This window comes from Ictidomys tridecemlineatus, chromosome 12, assembly GCF_052094955.1.
Source record: "Ictidomys tridecemlineatus isolate mIctTri1 chromosome 12, mIctTri1.hap1, whole genome shotgun sequence".
Lineage (NCBI taxonomy): Eukaryota > Metazoa > Chordata > Mammalia > Rodentia > Sciuridae > Ictidomys > Ictidomys tridecemlineatus.
In genome coordinates, this window is record NC_135488.1 from 63,665,099 (window position 1) to 63,677,814 (window position 12,716).

Here is a 12,716-nt window from a genome sequence, read left to right on the forward strand (position 1 = left end):
CCCCTCATGAGCTTTCACCCTCACCCTCTCAGGACCCACACCTGATGTCTTGCCTTGTGTTTTTCATCAATTTGAGGGATAAGTGGCCGTTACCTTTCCCAGGGAAATTAACCTTTAATTGGAATGCAAGCTTACGATAGAGGAGTGTGGAATCCTGAACACTGGCCTGTAGGAGTGGACATTTTCTAAATGCCCAGCTCAGGACAAGTGGCACCTTTGTGGGAGTTAGTCACCCAAGCACCTTGAGCCTCCATCTTCAGAATAGTTGCTCACAAAGACCTGATGCTTCATCTATGCCGGTGTCTGCTCTATACGTTTTGTATGGGTTAACTTGTTCTTACAGCAGTCCTAAGAGATAGGCATGAGTATCCCCCTTTCTCAAATGGGGAAACTGAGGCACAGAAAGGGTGTTGGCACAGGCTGCCCTAACAAATGCCTTAGGCTAGGCGGTTTAACAGAAATTTATTTCTCAGTTTCAGAAGCTGAGAAATCCAAGATCAAGGTCTGGTAGAGTTCAGTTTCTGATGAGAGGGCTTCCTTCCTAGCTTAAGATCATCTGCCTTCTCCCTGTGTCTTCCCATGGCAGAGAGTTAAGTAGCTCTGGTCCCTCTTCATCCTTTATAAGGCCACTACTGCAATGGGATGATAGTCACAACCTCTACCTCTGTAAGACCTGTCTCCACCATAGTCACACGGGGGGATAAGGGTCTCAATGTATGAGTTTTGCAGGAACATGATTCTGTCCGGAGGACTCTGCTACTGGCCTCCTGCCCCCGAAATTCATGTCCTTGTTGCTTATAAAATCCATTCATTCCCCCCCCAACAGCCCAAAGTCTTGTCTTATTCCAGCATCACTTCTAATGGCTTAATTCTAGAATCTCATTTAAATATCATCTAAATCAGTTATGAGATGTGAGGTATGAGTCCTGTTCCATGACAAAATTCTTCTCCAGCTGTGAACCTGTAAAACCAGTCAAGTTAGCTGCTTCCAAAATATAGTGGTGGGACCATCACAGATGGGCATTCTCATTCCAAAAGGGAGAAGTAGAAGGATTGATGTATCTCAAGTGAGTTTACCACCTAGGAAGGCAAATTTCATTTTACCTTAAGTCTCAAGGACAATCCTCTTTGGTTTGATGTCTTGCCTTTTAGTCTCACTGGGGGGTGGGGAAGTGTCATCCCTCTAAAGCAGGCAGAACCAGCCCTGTCCCCAGACTTGTGTAAGTTGCTGCCCTGGTTCTCTGAATTGTAAGTGGGGTTATTCTTCCCTTTCCTTGAACAGTGCATGTTAGATGTGGTCCAGTCCTGTGGACTCTGAGGAGGTCAGCAGCCTTCCTTCACTCCACCCACCTTCTCTGTCCCCTCTAGTTCTCACTGGTAGTGTCTTTGCTGGTGTAATCCCCCCTCCATTTCTTTTGTAGAGATGGCTGATTAAGTCCATGAGTTACCCTCATGGTTTCTTTATAGACGGCTGCTCAGTCGCATCATTGCTTTATAATAAACTCTCTCTCTCCTCCTCCTCTTCTCTCTTCCCCTTCTATCTCCCTCCCTCTTCAAAATGGATAGGTTGACAAAGGCTGAATGTTCTGGTAAGTGGGTGCCGATTCATAATGCCGGGGGCATGGGAAGAATAGAGGAACTTTCTGACTGGGCGAGAGGAGGGGCCATGTGGGCAGGAAAGATGGAATGAGATGGACATCATGACCCTAGATACATGTATGACTGCACATGTGGTGCGACCACGTCGTGTACAACCAGAGAAATGAAAAGTTGTGCTCCAGTTGTGTACAATGAATTGAAATGCATTCTGCTGTCATATATATATATTTTTTAAATGGATAGGTTGAGAATTTCTAATTCTCCAAGTTCTGGTCCTTTTTGCTTTTAATTCTTTAATTCATTTTTCTTCTCTCACATTTTGTTATAAGCAGTACGTTCTATACTTTGCTTAGAAAGCTCCTCTGCTACGTGTCCAGTTCTATTACTTGCAGGTTCTACCTTCTGCAAAACACTAGGATGCAATTTGTCACTTTATAAAAAGGGTCATCTTTCAGTTTCTAGTAAACCATTCCTCATTCCCACCTGAGCTTTAATTAGAATAGTCTTTAAATTTTTTGTTAACATGTATTAATTGTACATATTAATGGAGTTCAGTGTGCACTGATTAAAGCTAACCACCTTTCCCCTCCCCTAGTACCCTCCCCAATCCCTTGTAATTACTGTCTACTTTCAGGTTGACTTTTTAAACATATATGAAATAAAATGTTATTTATTTACTTGTTTCTGGTTTATTTCACTTAGCATAATGTTCTCTGGTTCCATATATTTTGCTGCAAATGACAGTATTTCATTCTTTGTGGCTGAATAATACTCCACTGTGTACATTTACCGCATTATCTGTCTGTCGATAGGCACCACGGCTGACTCCAGCTATTGTGAATAGAGCCATAATAAACATGGGCATTTAGGTATCACTTTGGTACGTTGATTTCATTTCCTTTGGATGTATACCAAGAGATGGAATAGTGGGATCATGTTTTAGATCTACTTTTAGTTTTTTGAGAACCATCATATTCTCCATATGGCTGTGCTAATTTATGTTTCTACCAACAGTGTTTAACAGTTCCTTTTTCTCCACCTCCTCATCAGCATTTATTCTTAATTTTTTAAATAATAGCCATTCTAACTGGGGTGAAATGATAGCTCATTGTGGTTTTGATTTGCATTTCTCTGATGGTTAAGGATATTGAACGTTTTTGCATATTTTTTGCCACTTACATTTCTTTTACAAAGTTTTACAAATTCATATCAATTGCCCATTTTAAAATCAGATTTTAAAAATTATTTTATATATCCTGGAATTATCCCTGTTAGAGGAAGAGTTGAAAACTATTTTCTCTCATTCTGTAGGTTGTCCCCTTACCCTATTGATTGTTTTCTTTGCTGTGCAAAAGTGTTTCAGTTTGACATAGTCCCATTTGTCCATGTCGCTTGCTTCTAGGCTTCTACCCAGAAAGTTATTGCTTATACAAATGTTTTAAAGTGTTTCCCCTATGTTTTCTTCTAATAATTTCAGTTCTTTTTTTTCTTTTTTTTTTGGAGGGGGGGAAGTACTGGGTATTAAACTTAGGGGTTCTCTACCACTGAGCTATACCTCCAGCCCTTTTTATTTTTTATTTTGAGACGGGATCTCACCAAGTTGCTTAGAGCCTTACTAAATTGCTGATGCTGTTCTAAAACTTGTGATCCTCTTGACTCAGCCTCCTGAGTTGCTTGTATTATAGATGTGCACCATGGTACCTGGCTAGTTTGTTGTTACAGTTAGGCCTTTGATCATTTTGAGTTGATTTTTGTACAGGGTGAGGGCAGTCAAATGTCAACCTTCTCCATGTGAATATCCAGTTTCCCGAGCACCATTTGTTAAAGAAGGTGTTCTTTTTCCAATGTTTGTTTTTGAAGCCTATACTGAGAATCAGATGTGTGACAGGTTTATTTCTTGGATCTACATTGTGTTCTGTTGGCTCCTGTGTCTGTTTTATGCCAATACCATGCTGTTGTGAGTGCTGTGGCTTGGTAGTATGTCTTGATGTAGGCTGCAGTGCTTCCAACTTGGTTCTTTTTGCTCAAGTTACTTTGGCTATTATTCTGGGTCTTTCATGCTTCCATATGAAGCTGAGGATTTTTTTTTTTCTGGTTCTATGAAGAATGTCATTTTTTTTTCTAGTTGTATGAAGAATGTCATTTTTTTTCTAGTTCTATGAAGCATGTCAATCATTGGGGATTGTATTAGATCTGTAGATCATTTTGGGTAGTATGAATATTTTAACAATATTTTCCCATCCATGAATGTGGGAGAGCTTTTCATTTTTTTGTCTTCAATTTCTATCTTCAGTGTTTTATAATTTTTTTTATAAAGGTATTTTCTTTCTTTAAGTTTGTTCCTGGGTATTTTATTTTTGCTTTGTCACTGTTGTGAATGGGACTGCTTTCATGATTTCTTTATTAGCAAGTTCATTATTTGGTGTAAAGAAAAATTACTAATTTTTGCATGTTGCTTTGGTATCCTGCTACTTTACTGAATTTGTTTATCAGTTACAGTCTTTTGGTTTTTCTCCGTATAGAATCATACCATTTGCAAAGAGATAATTTTACTTTCTCCCTTTTTACTGGTGCGCCTTTTATTTCTTTTCCTTGCCGAACTACTCTGGCGAAAACTTTTAGTGCATTAAATAGGAGCGATGAGGGTGAATACTCTTGTCTTGCTCTTGATCTTAGAGGAAATGCTTTCTGCTTTTTTCCTATTCGACATGATATTGGTTGTAGGCTTGTCATATGCAGCCTTTTATTATGTTGAGGTATAATCCTTCTGTACCTATTTTGTTCAGGGCTCTTTATTATGAATGTATATTGAATCTCATCAGATGCTTTTCCTGTACCTGTTGAGATGATTATGCTATTTTTATTCTTTATTACATTGCATCCTATGATGTGTTTCCTTGGATGGAACCAACTTGATGGTGGTGAATGACCTTTTTAACATGCTTTAAATTCGATTTTATAGTATTTTGTTGAATTTCTTCATCTATATGCATCAGGGATATTGGTCTGTCATTTTCTTTTTTTGTCATATCCTCTGATTTTGGTGACAGGGTTAATAATAACCTCATTGAGTTTGGAAGAATTCTTTTTCCTTTAATTTATGGAATTGCTGGAGAACAATGTGTGTTGTTCTTTAACAGTTTAGAAAAATTCAGCAGTGCAGCCACCTGGTCCTGAGCCTTTCTTTTCTGGGAGACTTTTTCTTACTGATCAGTGTCATTGCTTGTTATCAGTCTCTTCAGGTTTTCTTTCTAATGATCTCAGGGCTCATTTTTCTAAGTTATATGTGTCCATACAGATTCAGTGTTCAGAAATGGGGTCGTTTCTTTTAGGGTTTCCAATTTGTTAGCATGCGGTTCACAATCACCCCTAATGATCCTTTGTATTTCTGTGGTGTTGGTTGTTGTGTCTCTTTTCATCTCTGATTTTATTTATTTGGGTCTTCTGTCTTCCCCATCCCCAAACCCCTGGCTTGGTTAGTCTAGCTAAAAATTTGTCAATTTTGTTCATCTTTTCAAAGAACCAACTCTTGGTTTCATTGATCTTTTATACTAATTTTTTTTTGGTCTCTATTTTGTTTACTTCTACTCTGATTTTTGTTATTTATTTCCTTCTATTAATTTTGGACTTGGTTTGGTTTGTTATGGCTTATTTAAGTTCCTGAGATGCATCATTATTTTTTTATTTGAAATAATTTTCTATCAATATTCTGTTGGTGATTATTTAAGTACTTTTTTAGGAAGATGGAAGCTCTTTCTTCAAGTCTCCTCTTTCCTTTTTGAATGCTTTCCAGAAATCAACTTTAACAGACATGTTTCTACCTTCATGCTTTTTCTTGCATGTACCTAAGAACTCTTTCAGCCTCTACCTCATTGCTCATTTCCAAAGCCACTTCCACTTGATTGGATATTTCCTGCAGCGGCACCCCTCTCTCTGCACCAAAATCTGTATTAGTCCAAGTTCTCCTAAGAAACAGAACCAATAGGACATTATGCAGTTGTGGTGTTCTAAGCCTGACCTGGGGTCTCTTGTGCTTTTCTGGTCCTCTATAAGGACTGGGAGTCTTAGGCTTGCTGCTATGAGAACTCTGAAGTGTCTTGGTCTTCCAATGATACTGGGGGCCAATAACATTTATGCTTCCTTTTGTTAGATTTTCAAAGAGAATCTGGAATAGAGAGTTTCTGGAATCTCAATGAAAATTTTGATAGAGGCTATTAATGTGGAACTTAATGAAGTCTTTCCTGTCTGACATGTGAACAATTTTCAAGCCATACATGGCACCACTATTCTCAGATCTCTCATATTCAGATCAAGTCTGGGAGAAGCAGAACGTATTTTCTTTTTTAAAAAAATCCTGTGCTACGTAGAGAAGCAGAATCGCTTCTTTGGGAAAAGGAGAGTGTATCCACCTTGCCAGTGTCTTGTACCAGTTCTGTTTTTAAAAGTCTCTGGTCCCTTCTAAGAGGCCAAGCAGCATTGTAGTTAGGGTCCATAACCTCTGGAGTCCCTGTGCTTGAATTTGAATCCTGGCTCAGCCATCTACCATCTATCAGAGGTGCAGCCTCAAACAAATTACCTAACCTCTTTGTGCCTTAGTTTCTTTATCTGTAAAATGAGGATAATATTACCACCACCCTCATAGAGTTCTTTTGAAGATTAAAGTAAGAATAAATATAAAGCCTTTGGAATAGTGCCAGGAGTCAACAAGAATTTGCTGTGGTTAGTTTGAGAAAATTAACACTACGAAACTAATTTTTTGATAGAGATGACTTGGGAGGATTCATGAAAACTGCTGTTTTGGACTAAATAAAATTTCTTTGTTCCCTTTTGGCATTCTCTAGGAATATAGTCCACTTTACCTGTGATTTCCATTCTCTGGAGAAGGGGTTCCTGGCTTCCCAGATCTAATCACTAATTGACACCAACGGTGTCACAGCCACCAGGAGTGTCTCAATAAACATGTCACTTCCAGGGTTCCTGGGCCAGCAGACCTTCTGTCCTGCAGGGTGGGAAGAGGGATGAGAGTTCACCTTGTGTGGCTGTGCTTGTAGTTCAGGTTCGAACAGGACAGCGAGGAGAGGGTTTGAGAACTGTGCTTCTGGGAGGCTTGGGGAGGAGAAGGAGGCTGCAGGACCAAGAAAGAAGTTATCCTGGCATCTGGAATGGAATCCTTGACAACTGCTTTAAGTTTGCTGTGATGGACATTTTCTCTTTTCTAAATCAGTAGTGGCTGGCACAGAGTGGCAATTCTTAAATGGTATCCTGCAACAGAATCACTTGTTAAAAATGCTGATTCCTGGGCCCACCTGCAGAGATTCTGCATTCCATTATGGTATGGCGCAGTGATTTTGTGGAGGAATCTGAGAGCTTTGGCCTCCAGAACCTAGAATGAGCAGAGGGGCTGTAGCATGGCTTGGGATCAGTGGTCAGAGGCTTTTCTGGAAGCTGAACATTTTTTTCCAACCACATTTTATAAAGCACTAAGTGTTGATTTAGGTGAGCTTTGTGGAATGCATGGCAATTGTGGGGGTGTACAGTCCCAAGCTTCCCCTTGTTATCCCTACTCTCTGAGGGCCAAACCTTCAGAAACACAGTCAGACAGAAGGAGAAATCATCCAGGCCATAGCTTACTGTGTCAACTTCCTTGTAGAAGACAAACAGACCCTGAGAGGTAAGTGGCTTCATCAAGGCCACAGAGCTGGCTAAAGGCAGGTTAGAGACTGCAACCAAGTGTCTGGGTCCCCATTTAGTTCTCCACTCACTACATACCTGTTTCCTCTGGCATGGGAGAGTAGGGAGGGGAAGGGGTGAAGGAGAATGCCTAGTGAGATTTGGAGCTGGACCCAAAGCCTGGGAGGAAGGAGGGGCGGTGCCAACAAAAATTTTGTCCTACTTGAAAATGGAGTCAGAATAAGGGAAATTTTGATTTGGAATTCAGTCAACCAGTTGCTATTAACATCACTAATAGAGTTATCTTCCAAAGGCAGGATGCTTCCCTCCCCCTCGCCGGACCAGAAAACCAACAAACCAACCAGAAAAACAACTCCAAGCATGGGTAAGACTTTTTTTTTTTTTTTAATCTAGGGAGGAGACATCCCTAATGGAGCCGCTGCTTCAATTTTCTTCCCAGTAACAAGGTCCTCTTGCGGGCGCTGTACTGTCTGGGACAGTGAGTGGTGCTGAGCACAGTAGACGTGGGCAGAGCCAGAGCCGCGGGGTCTGCGGCAGCGGGCGGTGGCACTGCGGGCGCGAGCGGGTACACTGCAGCACCGCGGCCTGGGTCGGGCCTGCAGAGGCCCGCTGGAGGGGGCGCTGTGGGCACGGCTAGGCGGCCTTTTGTCAGCGTGCACAGCCGAGAGCTCTCATTTCCTCCCAGCCTCCTGCGGGAAATGGATTTAATTCTGACCGTAGGGCCGTGAGGGACGCGCGCGGGAAGCAGAGCCTTTTGTCAAGGAGTGGCAGCTCTGGTGCTCTTAATTGGCACCAACGCGCGCGCGGAGAAGTTGCCGGGCTGGTGGGATTCCCTGCTGCTCTGATAAGCAGGGGCTGCAGGATGGGTGGAAAACACTGCTCTGCAGAGTAGCTGCATGGATTTATGAAGCGCATCCCCAAAAAATCCCACAGAAAAACACAGACCAACCCACAGTGGCAGACCGGAGATGCATACGATGCTGTGCAGACGGTAAGACCCGCTCGGGAAGGGGTACGGTGGGCTCGCCTTGGTGGAGCTCGGTTTAACAGCATCTGGGACCCCTAAGCATCTTGCCACAGTGCAGGAGCTGGCTGGTGCAGCTAGGTGAGCCTCTGTTCGGGTGCGCTGTGGCGATGCAGCCCTGGTCGAGGTTGTATGTTTTACGCCTATAGGTTTCTGGTGACGGTGTAATATTGAGCTCTTTAGAGATCGGGGTTGCAAGCAGCGGTTCCCACATGTGGATGGAGCGTAAAGCCGGGCCTGATGGGTGAGGCTGTTTTCCAGCCTGGGTCCACCTCGCCTGGCGGCCCGTCCCTCTTTTCCCTCCCTTCCCGCCCCCTTCCTTCCTGAACGGCTCAGCCGGCCGCCGCCCTCCCGGGGAGCAGTGCTGGCTCCTGGCTTCCCAGGGGCCTGGCGCTCCGCAGCAGGGGCGCGCCGAGCAGGTGCCGTGCCTGCAGCTGTCTGCGTTTGGATTGGGGCGATTGGCACGTGAGCGGCCCGGTGGGTTTGGATTTTTATGTGACTCCACCACTTGGGAGGGAGAAAAGGCCGCTGTCCCTAAGGAGGTGTTGCCAGTCACTTCATCTTGAGCTTCCATCTTTTCTTCCCTCTCTTCGGTGTCTCCTCTCCTCCTGCAGCCTGGGAGGAGGCCACCCTCTGTCCAGCTGGCAGGAGGGAGCCATGTAGGATTGTTTTGAAATGCGACCACAGCCTACCTGGTGCTGGGGGGAAGGGCGGGAGGGGCACACTGCTTTAGGATGCTGATCAGGCGCTGGAGTCTGGCCTATTGTCTTGCCTGGCTCTTCCTTTTCTCCTCCCTAATCTCTGTCCCCCACCAAAAAAAAAAAAAAAAAAAAAAAAAAGAGGCCCAGCCCACACCCTATCAAATTCTTTAAAAATTGTCATTAATCTATGACACACAATTATAACCCATCTGTTTCTTTATGCCCACTCTTCCCTCTTCTGGCAGTTTGTCATCTAAAATTCAACTGACTCAAGTGAGTCTTATAAATAATAGAAATCAAACCTCAGTTTCCTAGGCAGACGGTTCTGACTAAACCCTAAGGAAGGATTGATTTAGAGCAAAGGAACTGGAGAGGGTACATGGGCTCAGCTCTTTTCACAGTTGGAATTCTTGAGTCTGCACAGGGTATGGGCTTGCCAAGTTCAGTGAAAAGGGTGTTTGCACTAATGGGATTTAAAAATCATGTTTCATTTTAACAACGAAATAGCTAGCCAACATTTGAAGTGAAGGGACTTTAAATGAGTATAACCAGGTAACTATGAAATTTTAGGCTTGCAAGTAACACCTCTCATTTACATATAATATGTCAAAGATTTCAAAAGGTGATTAGAGCATTTAATAGTTTTACTAATGTTCTTATTCCTTCTGCAGACAGAATAGATTTTTCTCAATGCCTATGAACCAGGATCTTGTCCAATCCCTTTCTTCCAGCACATAGGGGAACAAGTAAAAGCAAACTTTTTCACTTGAGTGTGGCATCAAGCACTTTGAGGACCCACTAAAGATAAATCGTTCTTTGACCACAAATCCATAAAGATTTTGAAGTCAGCCCTATGTTCTTTCTTGTCCACCAAATTGCCTAGCCCTATTAGAAATGTGCTTGTTCCATCTACAGTACTCAAGTGTGTCTGAACCAAAATAACACCTGTGGTTTCTGGGCTCTGATTGGAATTTGCTTTGATTTTGCACTAGTACAGTGCTAGAGTTAGCAAACTTCAGCTATTCTTAAGGTTTACTGATGATCAAATGTGTTTGTTGGCAGAAGATTTAGTGTTGAGGTTTTAAATATATATACAAAAGACTTTAGAAAATATATTTATCTCCTGCCTTGTTCCGCAAGGGTTTTAAGATAGTTTACAGGGATTCATAAATTATAATAAGGCTGCCTAATTTAGAAAGAAAAGAAAAAAGGAAACTCAAGGTAGAGACACTGACTAGGGCAGGAAGCAAATCCCGCTCTAAACCTTGTTAGCAGCTCATGCAAAAAGGTAATTGACCAGCCCATAGTGCATATGTTTTATTTATGTATTATCTCGTTCCCTCAACACACAATCCATGAGAACTTACTAAGTTCCAGATTCTGAGGGAAGCACTAGGGGGGAAAAAAAGGGATGAGACATGGTCTCTGCCTTGATGGCACTTAAAGACAAAGGCAAGAAATGGATATTCAGCAATAAATCTCACAAATGAATGTGTAATTACAAATTGTGCTAAGAACTGTTCAGGGAAAACAAAACATCACATGTCCAGAATAGAAAAACACAAAAACTTCTTAAGAGAAGCACAATTCTTGATTCTGAGATCAGAAAGGAACTTTGCTCAAAAATACTGCAGTGTTTGGGATGATGTCTTCAGTCATCTCCTTATCAGACACAGGAGAGTCTCATGCATATATATATTTTCCCACTCTTAGTACTGAGGATCAAATTGAGGGTCCTGGGCATGTTAGCAAGCACTTTATCATTGAGCTACACCCCAGTCCTTTTAATATTTCAAGACAGGGTCTCACTAAGTTTCTGATGCCTCCCTAAGTTACTGAGTCTGGCCTTAAACTTGAGAGGCTTCTGGGATTACAGGTGTGTGCTACCACACCCAGCTCAAAACACTTGTTTTCTGGCAATGTCCCTCAATCTGAGCTAAAAATATCACACCACAGATCTCTCAGAGCCCTGGTGTTCTAAGAATATTTGTATTTTGAGGAATCTGTATTCTTTATCATTAGATATAGTTATTAATTTTAATCTAAGATAATAATTAAATTGTATTCTGGCTCATGTTAATGGCAAATCAGGTGCTGGGGCCTATGTTAGCCTCTGGGTTATTCCATTTGAGCAAGGGGCAGGCTTCATGGGTTGGGTCATAGCTCCAAGGAAGGCAGGGGAGTTTGAATATTGGAGAGAGGTTAGTCTGCACAGGGTATGGGCTTGCCAAGTTCAAAAGAACAGCTCCTGGTGACCACTGCTATGTTGGCAAAGAATGAAGATCTCATGCCAGTTCCACCTTCTTGTGGACCAAGTTGCAGCAATTTATGAGCTGCAGGTGTTGGAGTAAAAATGGCTTTAGCAATCATTGGGTTAGCTCTCCATTTAACGTAGATCCAGTGCCCCAATAGGCAGTTTGACATAATGGTGAAATGGAGCCAGATTGCCTGACTTCAAATCTGTGTTTTCCTACTTCATCAGCTGCGAGAGTTTTAGCAAGTTGCTTGACTCCTCTGTTCTTCCGTTTCCTCTTGTGATAACATGGGGATAAACATATGATATTGATTTCATGGTGGATTTATGAGGATTGGTAAGTTATTACACACGAGACACCTGGAACACAGACTGTTTTTATTCGTATGAAGTGACAGTTCATTTATGTAGGCATTTCAGAAGATGGCGGGATCACAGAATTTTAAATGATCTGATTGTCTTCAGGTAGCAAACCTGGTTTTGAGGATGCTAGTGTTGTTTGGCACACCATGCTTGGGGACATTATTTGCACTAGTATTATTGAAGTCAAAATTTAAAAACTGATAATATGTAGCAACCAAAACCTGAGGCTATATCTTTCTACTATTAAACCCCAAATGGTGTTTTAGTCTCAGCAATATATTATAATATTATAATGCAATATTATCTGTTGCAGTAAATCAGTTTTTATTGGTTTGACACTTTAAAGTTTGATAGATGCATTTATTTTGACGTTTTAGTCAAAAATTTGTAAAGCATAGGTGTTTTGTACTGGTCCCTGTGAATATACACTTTTTTTTTGTTTTATATAATTTTATTTTTATTCTAACTAGTCATACGTGACATTAGAATGCATTTTGACACATTGTATACAAATGGAACATAACTTCTCCTTCCTCTGGCTGTAAATGGTGCTGAGTCACACCAGTAGTATAATCATACTGTATACAAACTTGTTCTATCTAACTCTATTTGGATATCCATTATCCAATGTTCCTCAATCCCCAATTTTCTACCCTTCTAAAAACCACTATTATACATTCTAATTAACTTTTTTCCTTAAATCTACAAGAGACCATATGGTTTTTGTCTTTATGTCTGACTTATTTCACAATGTAAGCTTCCTCTAGTTCCCCCCATTCTGCTGCATATGATATAATTCTTTTTATGGCTGAACAATATTCTATTATGTATATATGATATATGTATGTATATAAATATTTATATATATATATATAAATATTTCATTGTATACATGTACCACATTTTCTTTATCCATTCATCTTTTGGTGGGGACCTTGGCTAATTTCATATCTTAGCTGTTGTGAACTGTGCAACAACAAACATAGTCATGCAGGTGTCTCTTCAACACATAGACATTATTTCCTTTGGACACATATACCCAGAGGTGGGATAGTTTGACCAGATGGTGGAGATGCAGTTGCTT

The 12,716-nt window shown here is 41.4% G+C and overlaps 1 protein-coding gene across 2 annotated transcripts in view; it reads left to right on the top strand.

Moving 5' to 3' along the window:
- The first annotated feature begins 7,496 nt into the window (after nt 1–7,496).
- The window catches only part of Add2 (adducin 2), a 112,030-nt gene continuing 106,810 nt past the window's right edge, over nt 7,497–12,716 (top strand). The window contains exon 1 of one of the 2 annotated variants that reach the window (XM_040271330.2): nt 7,497–7,654. The gene's annotated coding sequence lies outside the window, so the exon portion shown is untranslated. Of the gene's footprint in view, nt 7,655–7,754; nt 8,282–12,716 lie in introns of those variants that run through there. The other variant, XM_005322125.4, reaches the window with a different exon arrangement.